Source organism: Pyxicephalus adspersus, chromosome Z (genome assembly GCF_032062135.1).
Source record: "Pyxicephalus adspersus chromosome Z, UCB_Pads_2.0, whole genome shotgun sequence".
NCBI lineage: Eukaryota > Metazoa > Chordata > Amphibia > Anura > Pyxicephalidae > Pyxicephalus > Pyxicephalus adspersus.
In genome coordinates, this window is record NC_092871.1 from 39,970,980 (window position 1) to 39,987,756 (window position 16,777).

Genomic DNA, 16,777 nt, shown 5'->3' on the forward strand with positions numbered 1-16,777 from the left:
ACAATTTAAAAAAAAAATTTCATGAAAAACAGTGGATCACTTTTGGTACAGAAATCTAGACCTCAGTGTAACGCTCAGGTGGTTAAATTTTGATGGGACCAGCTGTTGAAATCTTGTGTTTGTTGGGTATGCTAATTTGTAGTTGCTTTGTGCATTTCAAGCAAAGCTATCCATAAATTAAACTTTGATTTAGATGTTGCATGAGAATGGTTTTTACTAGAATGTTATTGTAGTGCATTTATGCATTGCACCTGTTCATTGGTACCCTCTGCAGGTTCATATATTATTATTGCTACAAGCCACTGCAAAAGATCATTAAATAGTATTTCCATACTCAAGAGAATTACTTATTAAAAGTAGACTGCTGTTCATTGGTTGCCCATAGATAATAATGTTATTTGCCAGTGAATATCCAGCTAGTATTGCAGATCGAATTTTCTCACATTTATATATAGTGGAAACTATGTGCTTATACTTTTAACTCCAAAAGAAAAATTTGTTTCAGGTTTTTAAAGGCACTATAAATATATTAAGCCATACAAAATACAAAAATGAAGAGAGTAATATGCTTTCAAACAATCAACAGATATAAAATCATAAAATAACCCCACATTGGGGGTTCAGAAAATAAAGCACAATATACATAATACTGAAGGTGCGGGAAACATGAATGTTAATATTCCTATATGCTGGTCCAAAATAAAAAATGGTAACTACAAAGATATTATTTTCCATATGAGTAAAAATCTATTTAAATATTTACCTGTAGATGAGACCTGTAGAGCCCTTTTTTTTTACCCTTATAAAAGATTATTTGTTTTTGCATTGAATCATGGAGTTCATTCACATATTTCCTAATATAAATGATTTTATCTAGGTTGAATAATATATTTTTAAAGCTAATTTGTGGTTGGGTTTTAGTTTATTGCTCTTGCAGTCAGGCCTTTCACTTTTATCCCTGCTTACTGGTGTGCAGCATACTGTTTTCTCATAGCAATATAATTATATTTTGTTGTGGATTATGTTGTCATTTATATTTGGCATGGCACTTTTTTCAAAACTGCATTTTCCTTACTATTTAGGGTAGCGACAGACAAAATAATCAAGTGAATATATGTGTACTATTTAAATGCAGTATTCAGTCCTATTAATTCTAAAAACACTTAAAAAATACCAGTTTCTAAGGCCCTCTTCAGACTTCAAAAAGAGTTGCTCCCACCCACCGCTATCCAGGTACTTTGCCGTCAGTGCGACCTTTCTCTGTACAGCAGTACACAGCAGCCATATGCAAATGCCCGCACAAAATGGTTCCCAACTGCTCCCGATCAGTTGAATTGGGAGAGCAGTTAAGCCTGCAGTAGAATGCTGCATTCAGCTGCAAGTCTGAAACAGCCCTTACACTGCAATGCAGAAAATAGTTATTTACTTTATTAATGTATATCTATTATATCTGTGCTATGAAACAAAGAAATGTTAATGGAAATAAATGCAGAACCTTGCTAAACTGGAGAATAATTTAAACAGATGACCGTTCATTTTACCTGCCATAAATTTTTATATAATTTATTTTTATTTTTACAACTTTTTCAAGACCTAATTTACATGGTTTCCTTTCTCTACAGAAGAAACTTCAAATATGGGATCCTGCAGGCTGTGTCAGAAAAGGAAGATGATGAGCTGCGACCATGTGTATTTACAACAATATTAGTTGCACAGATATTTGTTGAAGAAGAGGGCCCATTTGCATCTCAATAAATTATTCATTTATTAGCATTGTTTTTCATTTTTTTTCACCTTCCAGTATATGTTTAAATTTGCATTACTGTATGTGTTGCTGATTATGCATTTATTTTCAGTACCTGATTGAAAGTGTTTTCCTATTCCATAATTTTAAGCACGATGTGCTGCACAGAAAATTGCAACCATGGGAATGAGGTTCCAGTTTGTGTGGTTTCAAAAGTTTGTCACAAAACTGCCTGAAACATAAACTTTAATAATTTGCAATATTACAATAATGAGTTATTTTTAATTGATGCCACAAGAAAACAATTGTTATTCATTTTTTTATTTTTTAACTTACCTCATTTAAATTTAGTTTGTATTTATTACTTGGCCTTGTAAGTACTGCAGGAGCAACGTTTTTCATGTTAATGAATAAAAGCTGTTTGTATATTGTGTATGACATCAAGTATCTGTTAAAGATCAAAGAATTAAAAGAAACCCATTTTGTTTCCAAAAGTCCCTAACTGCAAGTCTGTTTTGTCATAATGATTTTAAATTAAAGGGAGAATATTGTATTCCCGCAAGAAATTAAGGTTCAGTTATACAACTACAGAAGCTTTGTATTGCCGAACATTAGTCTAAAAGTTTGAAAGGTTTTTAAAGAAAATTTTTAACTGCTGAAATCTACCAGTGTAAGCTTTTTTTTCTAAATAAACAATAGTTTTCTCAATGGGTCGTAAATCATTGTGTGTATTGTATTATTTTATATTCATCATCATTTTTTCCAGCTTAATACCTTAAAAAAAACATGCAGCTGGGTAAGATTGTTGGGAAATTTGACATACCTATTTGTTATTATTTAAATATAAATATTATGATGGGTATATTGCAGTGAAAGCTACACTGAGTTTCAAACAAAATGTGTAGTTAATCTAGCCGCCCCGCTCAGTGATTGCATGACATTTCTGTAGTGTTTCCTTATCTTTGTAAATACTATTATAATCCTTATATAACCTAACTTTTTTTTTTTACAGAAAAAGCATATATTGTTGGATGATTCCATTTATTAAAAAGGAAACACCTGCAGGCAGATTTATTCTGAGCTATCTTCACTTATATGGTGAACACACTCATACTGTATTAGACCCCCACATAGATGTCATTCTCTATTTGGGGAGGTACAGACATAGGAAGTGAAGTGCCATGGCACTTGATATCATGAGCTGTGATAAAATTCCCCTATTAGAGAGCTTTGCACTCAGACTCCTAATTTGATAATCTGATCTTACAGAGATTTCCAATTATCTAGCACTTTTATACTTAAAGTTTTTGATATAATTACATTCAAGTCCTTGCACATACATTTTGAATTCTCTAGACAGAACACACATAAAACAAACACTCAATAAAAAAATCAAAACACAATTATTTAAATGGTTGCAGAAACGGCAGTCTCTGGGTCACTCAACTCCAGCAAGCAGTTCTTCTCCACATACTTAATATAACACTGACGTAGCTGCTAATGTTTGAGATCCATACAACAAATTACATACAGTTTTCTTTCCTCAGGTAATGGAGGGGGTGAAACAAATTTTTTTCCCCCCATAGAGTTACATTTTTCTCCAGACACCTGTAAATCAGCAAGAGAACTGTAAGAGAATATGGTTAAAGGGAATGTTGGAAGAAAGGAGCTTTAAGCTGAATTCAATCCTTACTTTCCGGTCTTTCATATCAAAATACGTACTAAATTTGCTTACCGACTGCATACTGTGAGTGTCTTGTGTGCATTAGAAACTCAGGCTAGTGAAATACAGCATGTCTCATGTCCTGGTTGGTGCTCAGTAATCGTCATCTAGCCCTTTTTTCCTTAGTAGATTCATAGGTGTTAAGCATCACATGTGGATTTACCCAGGGCAGTCTTGCTAATGTCAGTACAAGTGCTTTGCATTTACCCCTGGCAAGGGTCGGGGTAGTGTTTGCTTCCATTGGTAGCTTTAATATAAAAGCTTGAGAAGGGGATATTGTCATAGATGTGACAAAGAGATAGCCATATAGGTATTGTTTATAAACAGATGTTGGCTTTAAATATCCTTCTTTTCCCTGCAAAACTACAGACATTTAGTAGATTTTTAGTATTTCTAGCTCTCCGTGTTTAATAGAAGAGTTAAAGAAGGGATATGTATAATTATGTGTAGTACTTTAGTGCCCTGATATATTTAAGTTAGATAAATGTAGAAAATAATAGTCCCGATGCATTTACAAAAGTGTTGTCAAAGCAAAAAATCTAAAAGGTTAAAAGTGAACACAAAATGGCATGAAGAAAGATCCTCTCATTCTTTTTTATACCCTTTTGACAACTTATTAAGATCAGTGAACTTAAAGACCTAAAATAAATAGACAGTAATTCAAGTACTGACATATTGAAAAGGGCAAATTACTACAGCATGTTGTACAGATTTGTAAAATCTCAACCTCGTTCTTTTTCTTTTGACATAGATGATAATGAAAGTGGAAAGCATCCTTGTGTGGTCCTAAATGAGCACCATAAATTTACATCACCATTTTCCAGTCATACCCAACATGTTTTTTTTGAGATGATTAGTAGAAGTGAAACGACACATTCAACAACTCAAGTAACTGATTACCTGTGGGATGTGCCATTTTACTGCTATCAACCTATAAAAAATATAGCCCTGTCAGGGTATTGCTTATCACGTTATATGTAACCACATAGGAATCATGGAAAATATGCTAATGATCAAATGGGGATGAAAAAAAAAAAAAACTTTTGCTCTATTCTCCTGTGCTAGAGCACTGTGGCTGTGTCGATGAATGCAATACAGAGATCAGCGAGGCTATAATGAATGTGTAATGTATACACTATATTATATAGTGACCCCTCTAGGGTATCTTTATTTCCTAATTATATATATCAAGGGTGTGCTTCACTCCAACCTGCAAATTGGGTGGTTTAAGAATAGAAAGTGTCCCTGTGTATGTTGATCAAGTTAGGAAAAATGTGGTAGGGTAGTTATTCATAGGGTAAAAAGGATTGTATCTCTATTTCTTGTTATGGTGAGAAGGTGTCTGAGAGAAAGGATGTAGGTTGTCTCCTGGGTGGATCACTAACACACAACCTATATTCTTTATGCATTACTGCCTCAGTGACCACCAAAATGAATAGTGGGTGAATTCATTAGAGTTAGAAGTGTTTTGTAGGGACTCCGGAGGCGTAAATGATTGCAAAACATAGATAGTGCTGTGGTAAGTGCAGGACATCATGCAATACATTGCATATTGTAGACCAGGTGTTGGAAGTGACCAAAATTGATATGAATATGACTTGTATGTAAAGACAATTCTGCCTTCTTGGAAACAAGCTATAAACATCATTATCTGTGGAGACGGATGCAGTCCCTCAAACATCAAAGGATTGCCTAACAGAGACAATGATTGATCTTCCATGTGTGCAGGCCTGAGGATCATTAACACCTTGGCCAGTTTAACTATTTGGTGTCAATTTCTGCCCAAACCTGTTCACTCTTCCTGGAGGGGGGCAGGGGTATATGACAACAATCCCAAGCCTGGGACAAGGACAGTCTGTGTGACCTTTTGATCAAGACTTCACCAAGGATGAATCAATAATGTGATTCGCTCAGGACCTGCAGCGGGGTGTGGTTCAAGGAGAGAAAACCCTGGTGTGTATGGTTGTGAGAGAGATTGACCATGTGCTAGAGATAGAGCTAGACCCCTTTCCTTCCCCTTTCCTATATACCCTTTACCTTCTTCCCTTGAGACATCATGTCTGATTTTGTCTATTTTATCTCTAAAGTAGGTGGCAATGTCTTGGACAGAGAAGGATGTTGTGGGGGGAGCAGGTGGGGGGTTTAGGAGGGAGTCAATTGTAGGGAAGAGGTTGCGTGGATTGGAAGCTTGAGAGGAAATGACTGCGGAGAAATAATTTTGCTTGGAGACATTGAGCTCTGTGTTAAAGCTTTGTAGCCTGGCTTTGTAGTCCAAGAAGTCAGCACTGGGGCCAGATTTCCTCCACTTGCGCTCAGCTGCACGAACAGTCTTTTGTAGCTGTTTGGCGCAATTGTTGTGCCAGGGTCGGGGGTTGGCAGGGCGGAGGTAGCGGAAGGTGGCAGGGGTAACATTATCCAAAGCCAAGGAAAGAGAGTGGTTTAATATGGTGGCAGCTTCATCTGGGGAGGTGATTTTGGAGAGGGAGGGGGTTAGGGATGCAAGGCAGTGTGAGAAAAGGTTGTGGTCTCTGCCATTGACCAGGTCTGGGATGCAGCAAGGGAGGGCAAGAGTTCGATAGGTTGAAGGTGATAAGGTTATGATCAGGGAGGGGAAATGGTGAGTTGTCAAGGAGGGTGAGGTTGCAGTGTTTAGAAAATACCAGGTCTAAAGTGTGTCCGGCTATGTGTGTGGGGCCATTGATGTGCTGTGTGAATCCAAATAATGAGGTAATTGAGAGCAGTTTGGCTGAGGAGGGAAGGTTGGGCTCATCCATTGAAACAATAAAGTCACCAAGGATGAGGGTGGGTAGGTCATAGGAAAGATTGTGTGGGAGGCAGGATGCAAAGTTATCCAAAAATCGTGATACTAGGCCAGGGGGGCGGTAGAAAACAGCAACAATGAGGGGTAAGGAGCTAAAGAGATGGACAGAGTGGACTTCAAAAGAGGTGAAAATGAGAGAGGGTGGGGTAGGAAGAACTCTGTATATACAGTTAGGTGAGAGAAGGAGACCCACACCACCCCCGACTTTGTTGCCAGGTCTAGGGGTATGTGTAAAATGCAGGCCTCCATAGGGGGGAGCAGCAGCAGAGTCAGAGGAGGAAAGCCAAGTTTCAGTGAGAGCCAAAAAGTTCAGAGACTTAGAAAGAAGAAGGTTGTGTATGGAGGTTAATTTATTACCAACAGATCGGGCATTCCAAAGATTGCCAAAAAAGGGGGTAAGGACTTATGGGTAGGGTGAATGGGGATGAGGTTAGGAGAAGGGAGTATCCTGCTGAGAGTATATGGAAAGTGGAAGCGGTGTGGGGGGATGGGGTGCGTGCATCTCTTTTTTTTTTATAGGATTATTCCACCAGGAGAGGGAGCTTCCTGAGCATGCTCAGTGTTGGCTCCCTGAGAGTGGGCGTGTTCTATAGACATCAGCTGTGGCTGCTCCCCGTCCACCTGGTACTGTGAGATAATCCCAGCACAGAGAGCTGTGTCAGTGTCCATGCAGCAGTCATTATTCCCATGTAAACCTTCATATCTCCTACACCAATTGTCATAGAAATGTGATATTTTCAGGGTACACAGGAGACTATATTAGCTGCTAAACCTAAATTCAGCCTCCGAAACATAACAAGTTGCCAGATATGGGATCACAAAAATAAAATCCTAATAACAGATATTTTCATATTAAGGAACTCTGCCTAGGGGGACTCCCTCAGTACCGCTCACTGCCGCTTGGAGTCATATCTGCAGACTGTGCAGTGCAAGGAACTGAGCAGTTGGTGGGGTGCCTTTCACACATAGCTATCCCCTTACGCTCTATGAACCCCAATTTCTCTGTAGGAAAACGGAAATGTTACTGCAAGTGCAGGACTCTTGTGGATAACTAATGTACAGCGCTGCGTATAATGTTGGCGCTATATAAATCCTGTTTAATAATAATAAAATTGTAATCGTAAAATTTCATCACTACGACTCCATCACAAGGTAAGAAAAACTATACCTATCATACCGTGCTACACTGTCACACATATCTGGCCACCTACTTTTTATGAGCCCTAATTTCTCAGGAATGGGGAGATGTAGGTACCTGAAGATGTAAGATTAAAAACATGTACCCCTTGGCTATCTGACACATGAATTACATTTCCCAGGAAGTATCTATTGCAGAGATTCTTGACTTGTCATCTCATTTATTTGGTGCATGTATGTTATGGTAACTAGAAACATTTCAATTTAATTTCATTTAAAACTATTCTAGTTTTAAACACTCATCTTTAATGTTTGTTTGCACTGTGGCCCGGGAGTTTGGCACCACCGCACTACAGTATAGCTCTTTCTTCGCTCTGTAACACAAATACAAAAATCCTCTTTATTATATGAATGCTGCTGATTAAAGACTCAATTTTATTGGTGCTTACGATAAACACAAACCTAAATTTCCCTTTATTAAGCTTCTTTGACTCAAAAGCTCATAGAAATCATCATCATGCTAATAAATTGATTCCTTAGCTTTAATCATATTTAGAAACTCCAATTTTTCTATGCCACCTATGGACAACTACCTCCACTTCTCATTGATGAAACCACTTGCCACAACTAAAAACCTCATTCAGAGAGCACACTGGAGTAATATATTTCGGGCCATACTGTGCTTAGGTAAGCCCTAATCTTAAGAAAGCATATTGGAGCTTAACATTGTTTAGGTTCTGGGCTGGAGGTGTCTGTGTTGCTTTTTCCCAGGGTAGCACCACGATCCCCACTTGAAAACCCTTTCTATCCCTGCTTTACAGCCACAACACTTCCTGTTTTCTGGCCACTCAACCTTTCATTTTGAGAAATATAACTATACATTTTTACATTATTGTGTTATTTATATATACAGTATTCACATTGCAACATTATATTTAGGCATCTGTCTGGCATCCATTTTCTTAAATGAATATACTTGAAAATACATTTTTATATAAATAATGCATTATTCATACATGTGTCAAGAACTGCATTTTACAACTGGACTCAAATATCCTTATGCAAATATTATCTATTTTTACCCACTTCAAACTGTTTATGCAAAGCTCTCTAGTGGGATCTTGTTTGCCCTTCAAGTTCCAGAATCTCACAGTAGTCAATGTTAATTGGTTTTATGAAAGTTTTCACATTGGGCTTCAGTCTAGGGCTTCTGTTGATGTGCATCCTAATGCCTTGACCTCTATATTTATCTAAATGATTTCTACTTTAATCTCCTCATTGCAAAATGTTTACTAGCATGGCTAATATTGCTTGTTTTCTGCTATTGCAACAATGTAATCTTTAATCGACAACTTTGTTGCCTTAAGAGCAAACAAGGTTAAAAAACTTGGTGCTTTTTTTTTTCTTCCCCCAAGTTGTTGCAAATTGTCAATGTCCCTGATTATATGACTATAGCACGGTAGGTACATATACACTTGTTATTTAAGTATATTTTTATCTAATTATCTGCATGAATATGGAAATTTTATCCTTTATCAATGCATATAGATATTCAATTAAAGAAGGTTCATGCACAAATATTAGCTAGTCATTCAAACAGTTTAATTAAGAAAACAAGGTAAGACAAAGTACACAGCAATATTGTCAGATATTTAAAACACAGGAACTTCAATCAATGATACATATATATCACATGGACATAGTTATTAGTAGTAACCCCTGCAATAACCTAGTAACTACTTAGTACACAATACAGTAATTATAAAACAGCAAAGTAATGCAGTAATACTATAGACACCCATAAGAATATAATCAGGAATATCTTATAGCTACCTGCTAAGAGGTTAATGGGTATCTCAGGGCCTACGTCCTTCCGAAGATAACCCTATAACAGCTTACCTAGGGGGACCCTCAGGAGACAAAGAGGACCAGCCCACCAGAGAGAAGAGCAAGAGCAAAAGCAAGAGATTCTCAGTTCCCCTTTTTACATTACAATTAGGTAACATTGGGACTCCTTGATTGGTTAGTGGGTGTGTTCGGTACGCTGACTATCAGTTGGCACACACCCCACTAGATTGGGATTGGTTCATGTAGTTTGATGTACCTTCCAACTAAATTTGATATAAAAAATCTCCAGCTGGAATCTATGTTTAGGGGTCTATAAATGTCCAGCTGGGTCATCACCCCAGTCCATCTGTTCACTTTTCACTCCATCTCCTGTTTGCTCAGGTGAATGGATTTATGGCCCTTTGAAGGCCATATTGGTGATCTGTTTGTTCTGGGAAAATAGGTCGTGTCTCCTGGCAGCTGTTGTATCACCTGTGTGTCACTCTGTGAAGTCCTACACTTGGAGATCCCCCTAGGAAGGCCCTATGGCCAGATCAAGATAACACAGGTTTCATGTTAAAACACAACATTTCTGTACTGTATTGTTTCATGCTAGTTAGATACAGTCTAATAATTAGGACCCACACATACCTAGTCATACATCTATGAATACATCTATATATTTATTCATATATATACCTCTATATACATTTACAATCTATTTACATATTCATAAACAATCTTGAGGTGCAACAACACTACAATACCCTGAAATTATTATTGCACCTTTTTCGGTGGTTCATTTACTCATTGTACTATCCCAACTCAGTGGTTCTTTTGCAAACCAGGTTATTCTTGCATTTAAAGCCATATTCATGCGCTAGTAAAAAAACAACAGTTTGTACCATTCATGGTACTTTTTTTTGCATTGTTTTATTTTAGGATAAGCTTTTAGGTTCTACATCTTTTCCTTGTTCCAAACAGCACTCATTGCTGTTATCTGTGAACTGTACTGGAGATAAAAAAAAGTATCAACAAAAAAGTACTTATCCTTAAGCTGCATACACACATGCAGTTATAGTGGTTGGAAAGGATCCTTTCCAACGACTAAAGACTGCACGATGCTTGCAGGAGTGCTGTACATACAGCACCATTCTTCTCTATGGAGAGGGGAGGAGGAGAACCACAGGGCGGCACCCGGCTGCACGCTCTCCCCCTTCCCTTGCATTAGGATAATTTGTCGTCTGACGTCCGTGGATCCGCCAGGACAGTCATTCGGACTATGGACGACAAGCACTGTACACCCACCAGATTCTCGTCCGATATCCGGTGAGAACCATTGGACGCATGTACGTTGCATTATATCATAGCAAATCTTCACTTGTGTTCTAGTCTACTTTATCAACTTTTTCCACTCTACTTTATTATTAGACCACCAGGGAACCCAAGACGACACATTTTTTAACAATAGTGTACAGGCTTTACAGTGTTTCCATTCAAAGTTCAGTGAAAGTTTTTTGTAGTATTCCATTCACAGACTTGTGTACCAGTGTTTAAGCAGTAAACATTCCTTTGCTATGTAAAAGTCAATAGTTTAGGTGGTCATGTAACTGGTAACTTTATTCTTTAAAAATTTGTCTTTAAATCAAGATCTGCAGGGTAGGCAAACTGGGCATTTTTCCAGGGCCTCCCTCAATCATTCCCTTGCTAAAGCTGAGCAATTCACAAAGGAAGTGGAGGGGAATAGGACTGTGACAGTCAGCAGCTTCCAAAACAGGAATAAAACAGTGCCTCGAACATCAAGTCCCCCAATGCTTACTAGCTAGCACAAAGTCTACAGCTGTTTTCCCTGTTTGCAGGGTTTGGAGCAGAGAGCATTGTGAGAAATGGAGAAGGACAGAGTGGGCTGGGGTTAGGCTGGGCCCCATTCAGACCTCAGCACAGGACCTCTTCTGCTAGCTGATGCTTAGTTATTGGAAACCTAAAACTTGGCAGAGGAAGTTTTCTGCCACTCACTTCTGATGCGGTTCTGATAGATAAAATTTCCTTGCAGCAGAGGAAGAAAATAGTAAATGGTGTCCTCTGCTGGTTCATTGCTTACAAGGGACACCAGTGAATGGAGTCAGTAAATTTTCATAAAGGTACTGCAGTTATCATCCTTATATGCCAGATTGGCTCAACACCATCCATTCTCACTGTTAATAAAGGAGATTTATATGTATACATGTATTTTACAAAATGTTTAGCCTTTTCTTTCTAGGAGACTTTAGCAGTTAATTAGAATTACCAAAAGATTTTTTCACACAGGACTCACAATGTATTTACACAAATAAATGGCTGCTCCTGTGAAGAATAATTAAACCAAGACAATTGGTGTATTGCCAGAGGATTGAACCTATTAAATTAGCGCTGCGTGTAATAAAGCATAGAATCTGGTATATCAGTCTGGTCTTCTCCAGAGCCTCTAGTGGTTGGGATGTTGCGCTGCAGGCCGATACTAGGTTGCTGCTACTCAGAGACCTAAACAGGGTAATATTGGTAAGTAGCAGATGGATTAAGTTTACAACAGTGGGTCAGGAAGATCAGCACAGTAACTAGGAGTAAGACAGGTGGGGTCAGGTAACTGTAGTTTAAGCAGATCAAATGTGGTACCAAGTGGTTAGACAGGAGGCAAGTCAGCAAAGGTCAAGGTCAAGTAGTGGTATTTCAGGCAAATCCAGTAAGATAATAGGGTTAGGAAGACACAGGTCAGATCAGAAATAAACCACAGGTCTCAGAGAAAATGGTTAGCAGACTAAGGTCATCTAGCAAGTGGTGTGGGAAATACACAGCGATGTACTAAGCTCTGGGAGAACCTCCCTCCAGTGGTAAAAAGCAGTATTGCAGGTTCATTTCATTTCACTGACAATCTCCCTCTGGTGGTGGGTGATGGATTTACAGGTTTTGATATACTTGTACTGCTTGGTTTTTACTGCTTATTTTTCTATCTCATATATTTGATATGTCTAGAATAAAAAAAAAAAACACTACTCGAATTAACCAAAAAAAAATACCATTTCTTTTAAAAAAGAAAAGACATTTTTCTGTGATTTTTAGTAGTGGTTTCCATTTGGACCTCAGTGCCTTGGACATGTAGGTATATGCTATAATTATGCTAGAATGCGAATGGAATTAAAATGATTTAAGAAATTACCATTATAAGGATTATCACCTGATAATTTTAGCCAATTCTGATGTTTTATAGGACTGACATCTGTGTGTGATTTGTTGTGGTGAGCTTGTTTGGGGAGTCCTAAATACTATTCCAGTAAATTTTTTCATTGTTTAAATAAAAAGCCATCTGAAAATTAAACCAATGGTATAAGGATAGGTATGTCTAAGTTTGTTTGGTATATCAATTACTAGCTTTATATATATATATATATATATATATATATATATATATATATATGTCTCTTTTAGATTTTATGCAATAATCTCACACTACTGACGAAGGTTTGTTTGAAATGCGTTGAGATGTGAGAAGTACTTATTTGAAACATTGGAATATGATAAATGTTTTTAACATTAATGTAACAAAAATAGTTGGTGATTTTAATTCTTGCTAGGTCAAACTTTTTTGAGTCCTTCTGTTAATTCCCTATTCTGCATCTAATATACTGCATGCCATGCTGTATATCCCCTATTCTACACAATAACATTCCACATGTTTTTCAATGTGCTACCTGATCCACATATTCTCATATTGTATGCAACGCTGTACATTCCCTTTTCTGTATTGCCTTGTTCTATATCCTCTGTTTTACTTTTTATACCACATCTACTAATTCTGTACACTGTGCTGTACATTTTAAATGTACAACTGACTTAATCCTAATGCTGTATTGTACTTTTCCAGTTTCACACCACCTTGTACTGTAAGCTGTGTTGTACATTTTCTTTTCCAAACTAACTAGTCCTATATATCATGCTTTATATTTCGAAATTCATAACACTGTATACTGTCTACCATGCTGTACATTTTCCAATTTCACTTTCTAAAGGTAAATATAAAAGACTGGAACAACAGCACTGCCTGTTCACAAGCTGACTTCAGAATGGTCTGACTTCCAGATGCATCTTGGGAGACTGATGTCATCAGAATTTCTTCTACTAAGCTTTTCTGAAACTTCTCATCCCCTGATACCTAAAGTCATTTTTTTTTTCTCAGTGATTGTGCCATATATACATAATCCTTCATGAAAAAGTTACGCTGTTATCATTAATTGTAAGTGAATCAACTGGTCACCTCTATAACTACAACTTTTAATATACACATGATAATTTTTTTCTGTTAAATGGTACTGTAGCTGCAGTAGAAGTACAAATGTGAAAATATACTTGCAGATATTTTGGAATGGGGACTTAAAATTCCATATCAATCATTAAAGCACCATTTGTCTTTATTTGTACTGCAAAGGAAGAATGCACATTCTAAAGTTCTGCAGCATAAGCTGATTTTGGAGCTGCTATGACACAGCTGAGTAGAGTTAGTGCAAATGTACAAATTTTAGGAATACTTAAATGGCTGATGGAGAGACACATCTCGCATGCTTTCATCTAGAGTTTTTTCCTTGTAACAAAAGTAGAGATAAACACTAGGTGATAACTGATGGAGGCTCGACTTGAAAATGGCCCCTTAGCATCCCCATGGATTCAGAGCTGGAGTGGGTGAAGCATGCCATGATTTTGCACAAAGCCAGCTCCAGAACAAACTATCAATGAGCAATGTTGAGCAGGGTTCAAGCACCAAACATACTTTACTGCAGGCAGGAACCATGAAGGAAAATGTTAGGGCCAAGGAGGGCCCATGTATATAGCTACTAAAGTTGCCACGCCGCTCCCTGTTGCAAGGTCCATAGTAGAATGGAAAATTAGAGGCTGAGAGACCTCAAAGGCTCCACAAACTCTGGGCCAAGTGGCTAATTATGCCTAATAAAAAAATTCCAGGTCATTTGGGCATCAGGTTTCTTTTATGGGTTAAAATTTATTACTGTGGGTTTGAGGGTCAGAGGGCCAGAGCTGACTTTTGGTATGATGTTAGTAGGAAATTAGAATAGGGAGCTCAATATGCCTGAGCAGTCTCTATCAGTTTCTTTTAAACTTGCTGAATGTCTTTAACAGTAACAGTCTTGTAACATGTTGGTAAAAAAGGCAAATGTTGGGTAGAATTCTGAAAAATATTCTATTACTAGGAAGGTGAATAAACTTTTGCTATTCCCCATGTTTATCATGCTCACAATGAATCAACTCCTGGTAAATCCCGCCTATTTATCAATCTCATCTCTGGTAAACCATGACTACTCTTAGAAGCCTGCCCATGTTGCACTAAAAATCACAGAAGCCAGCACCAGAGTAAAATGTTTATTTACAGTTATTGTACCAAAAAAATATGGGCTACCAGGGATGGCATAATTTTGAAAATGCTAGTTCCATTGTTATATCCAAATCACAAATCCAGATCAAGCATTCTTCAAATGAAAGACATAGAAAAGCATGACAGCCATGCATGTGTATAAATGGTGTGCAACCCAGTTTGATCATTAACTAGGAACAGTGACATAGCAACAATACATATAATAATACTAAGGATGCAATTCTCCAGTCACATCACCACTTCAATAGTTATTGATTGGTGTTGATGGTAAGCATTTGATTTGATACAGCTAAACGTGACTAATTTATGGTATGGTGCATTTGGGTAAAGTTGCTAAGCTTGATTACAGTGTATTCAAACCCTTCAAATTTAAATGACCTTCTATTTTCTTTCTTTAGGTCTGTTAAAAATACCATTGAAAGGATTTTGTCATATATGATACAGTAAGTGCAATAATTACCCTTTGATCCCACAAAAAAAACTTTCACCTACCACCTTTAGCAACAACATTATTATACTTATTATGACTTTATCTACATAATTTAGTAACTGTAACAAGTTTTAGGTGTGTAAAGCAGCTGCATTGATATATTACTGAGAATGGCTAAATATAGTAAAATCTTTCATTCCATTACCCTATCCTGTCTCCTACTTTCATTATCAAGAGTAAATGGAGTCTTCATTGATTTGTGTTATGTTAATAATTGTATGGTTTTTGCTTACCTGGGTGAAAAAGTTTAGCTTTTAGAAGCTTTTCTTTTGTGATGATGTGTCAATTAAATTAGGTCAGGGGGAGGTTTTTTAATGAAATCAATTAAAATCAGTTTAGTACTGCAAAGGGAATCAATTTTATTTGAACCAGCCGAGAAAGAGGAATTGCAGGAAACCCATGAGCAAAAACTGGGTCTAACTTCCACATTATTGCAATCATTAATATTAGACAATATTGACTTGCTAGATTATATTATGATTAGCTTATATTATTATTTATTTATTAATTTGTAAAAAAGCACCACTGTTTAGAAACATACACTATAACCTGGCTGGAGATCTGAGACTTTTTTCATGGGTTATTGCGCATTATGGCTTTCAAAAAACTCTAATTCAAAGATAATCTCCAGACAATGGCTACATAGAAGAAATACATACATATTAACACATAGGCCATTTTTTTCTTCCAAAAGAATTTTTTTGTCCATTCAGTCTTGAGATTTATATAGCTCTGCCACATAACACATGTCCAGCAAGACCTTTCTTTCTCTGCTGCAGTTCAAAGACACTTACAGATCTAATATTCCCTGTCTGCAAAGGCTCATTTCCAAGTCAAATTCAGTTATAGTTTTTGGATATAAAAATACTGATGTATTATTAGAAAGCAGATAAAAACATGATGATGCAAAAAATACAGCTATTCTTTAAATTTGATCTGTTTTCTTTCTATTCTAATAATATAGTAGATTGTAAGCACTTCTGGGCAGGGTCCTCTCCTTCTTTTGTGTCACTGTCTGTATCTGTCTTTTGCAACCACTATTTATTGTACAGAGTTGCATAATATGTTGGAGCTATATAAATACTGTTTATTATTAATATTATCATTATTATCATTAACCATTAATATAATAATCATTATTATTATTATTATTATTATTATTAATAATAATAATATTAATAATAATAATAATAATAATATACCAATTGCATTGCTAGAAAAAAAGTTGTCTTGGAAATAAAAAGTTGTGTTGGAAGAATAAAAACTGAGGTTTTAAAAATAATTGTAAATAGCACCTTTACAACTGACAACCAGCTATATAGTAGTTACCTCCACAGTATTAGGCTGAATGCTTCCCTCTGATATTGTCAGTTGTAAAGGTGCTATTTTTTTAATAAATGTGAAGCATTTATTAAAGCTAGGAAGAATTTTTGGTCCATTGCTTTGTGCAAAAGTGTCCGCATAAGCATGAAATTGGTTGGAATGAATATGCAAATTTTTAATAATCTATTTAATATAGGTGGAAAATAAATAGAATGAGTAGGCATTGGGCACAAGGTGTTCATATTTCAATATAAGGACATAATGGTTTCAATGAACATTTAAGTTGTTTGGATGTA

At 36.7% G+C, this 16,777-nt stretch overlaps 1 protein-coding gene across 1 annotated transcript in view; it reads left to right on the top strand.

Annotated features, from left to right (window-relative positions):
• THOC2 (THO complex subunit 2) overlaps nt 1–2,463 on the top strand; it is an 83,526-nt gene extending 81,063 nt beyond the window's left edge. The window contains exon 39 of the mRNA XM_072431292.1: nt 1,623–2,463. The gene's annotated coding sequence lies outside the window, so the exon portion shown is untranslated. The remainder of the gene's footprint in view (nt 1–1,622) is intronic.
• Nucleotides 2,464–16,777: the final 14,314 nt, after the last annotated feature.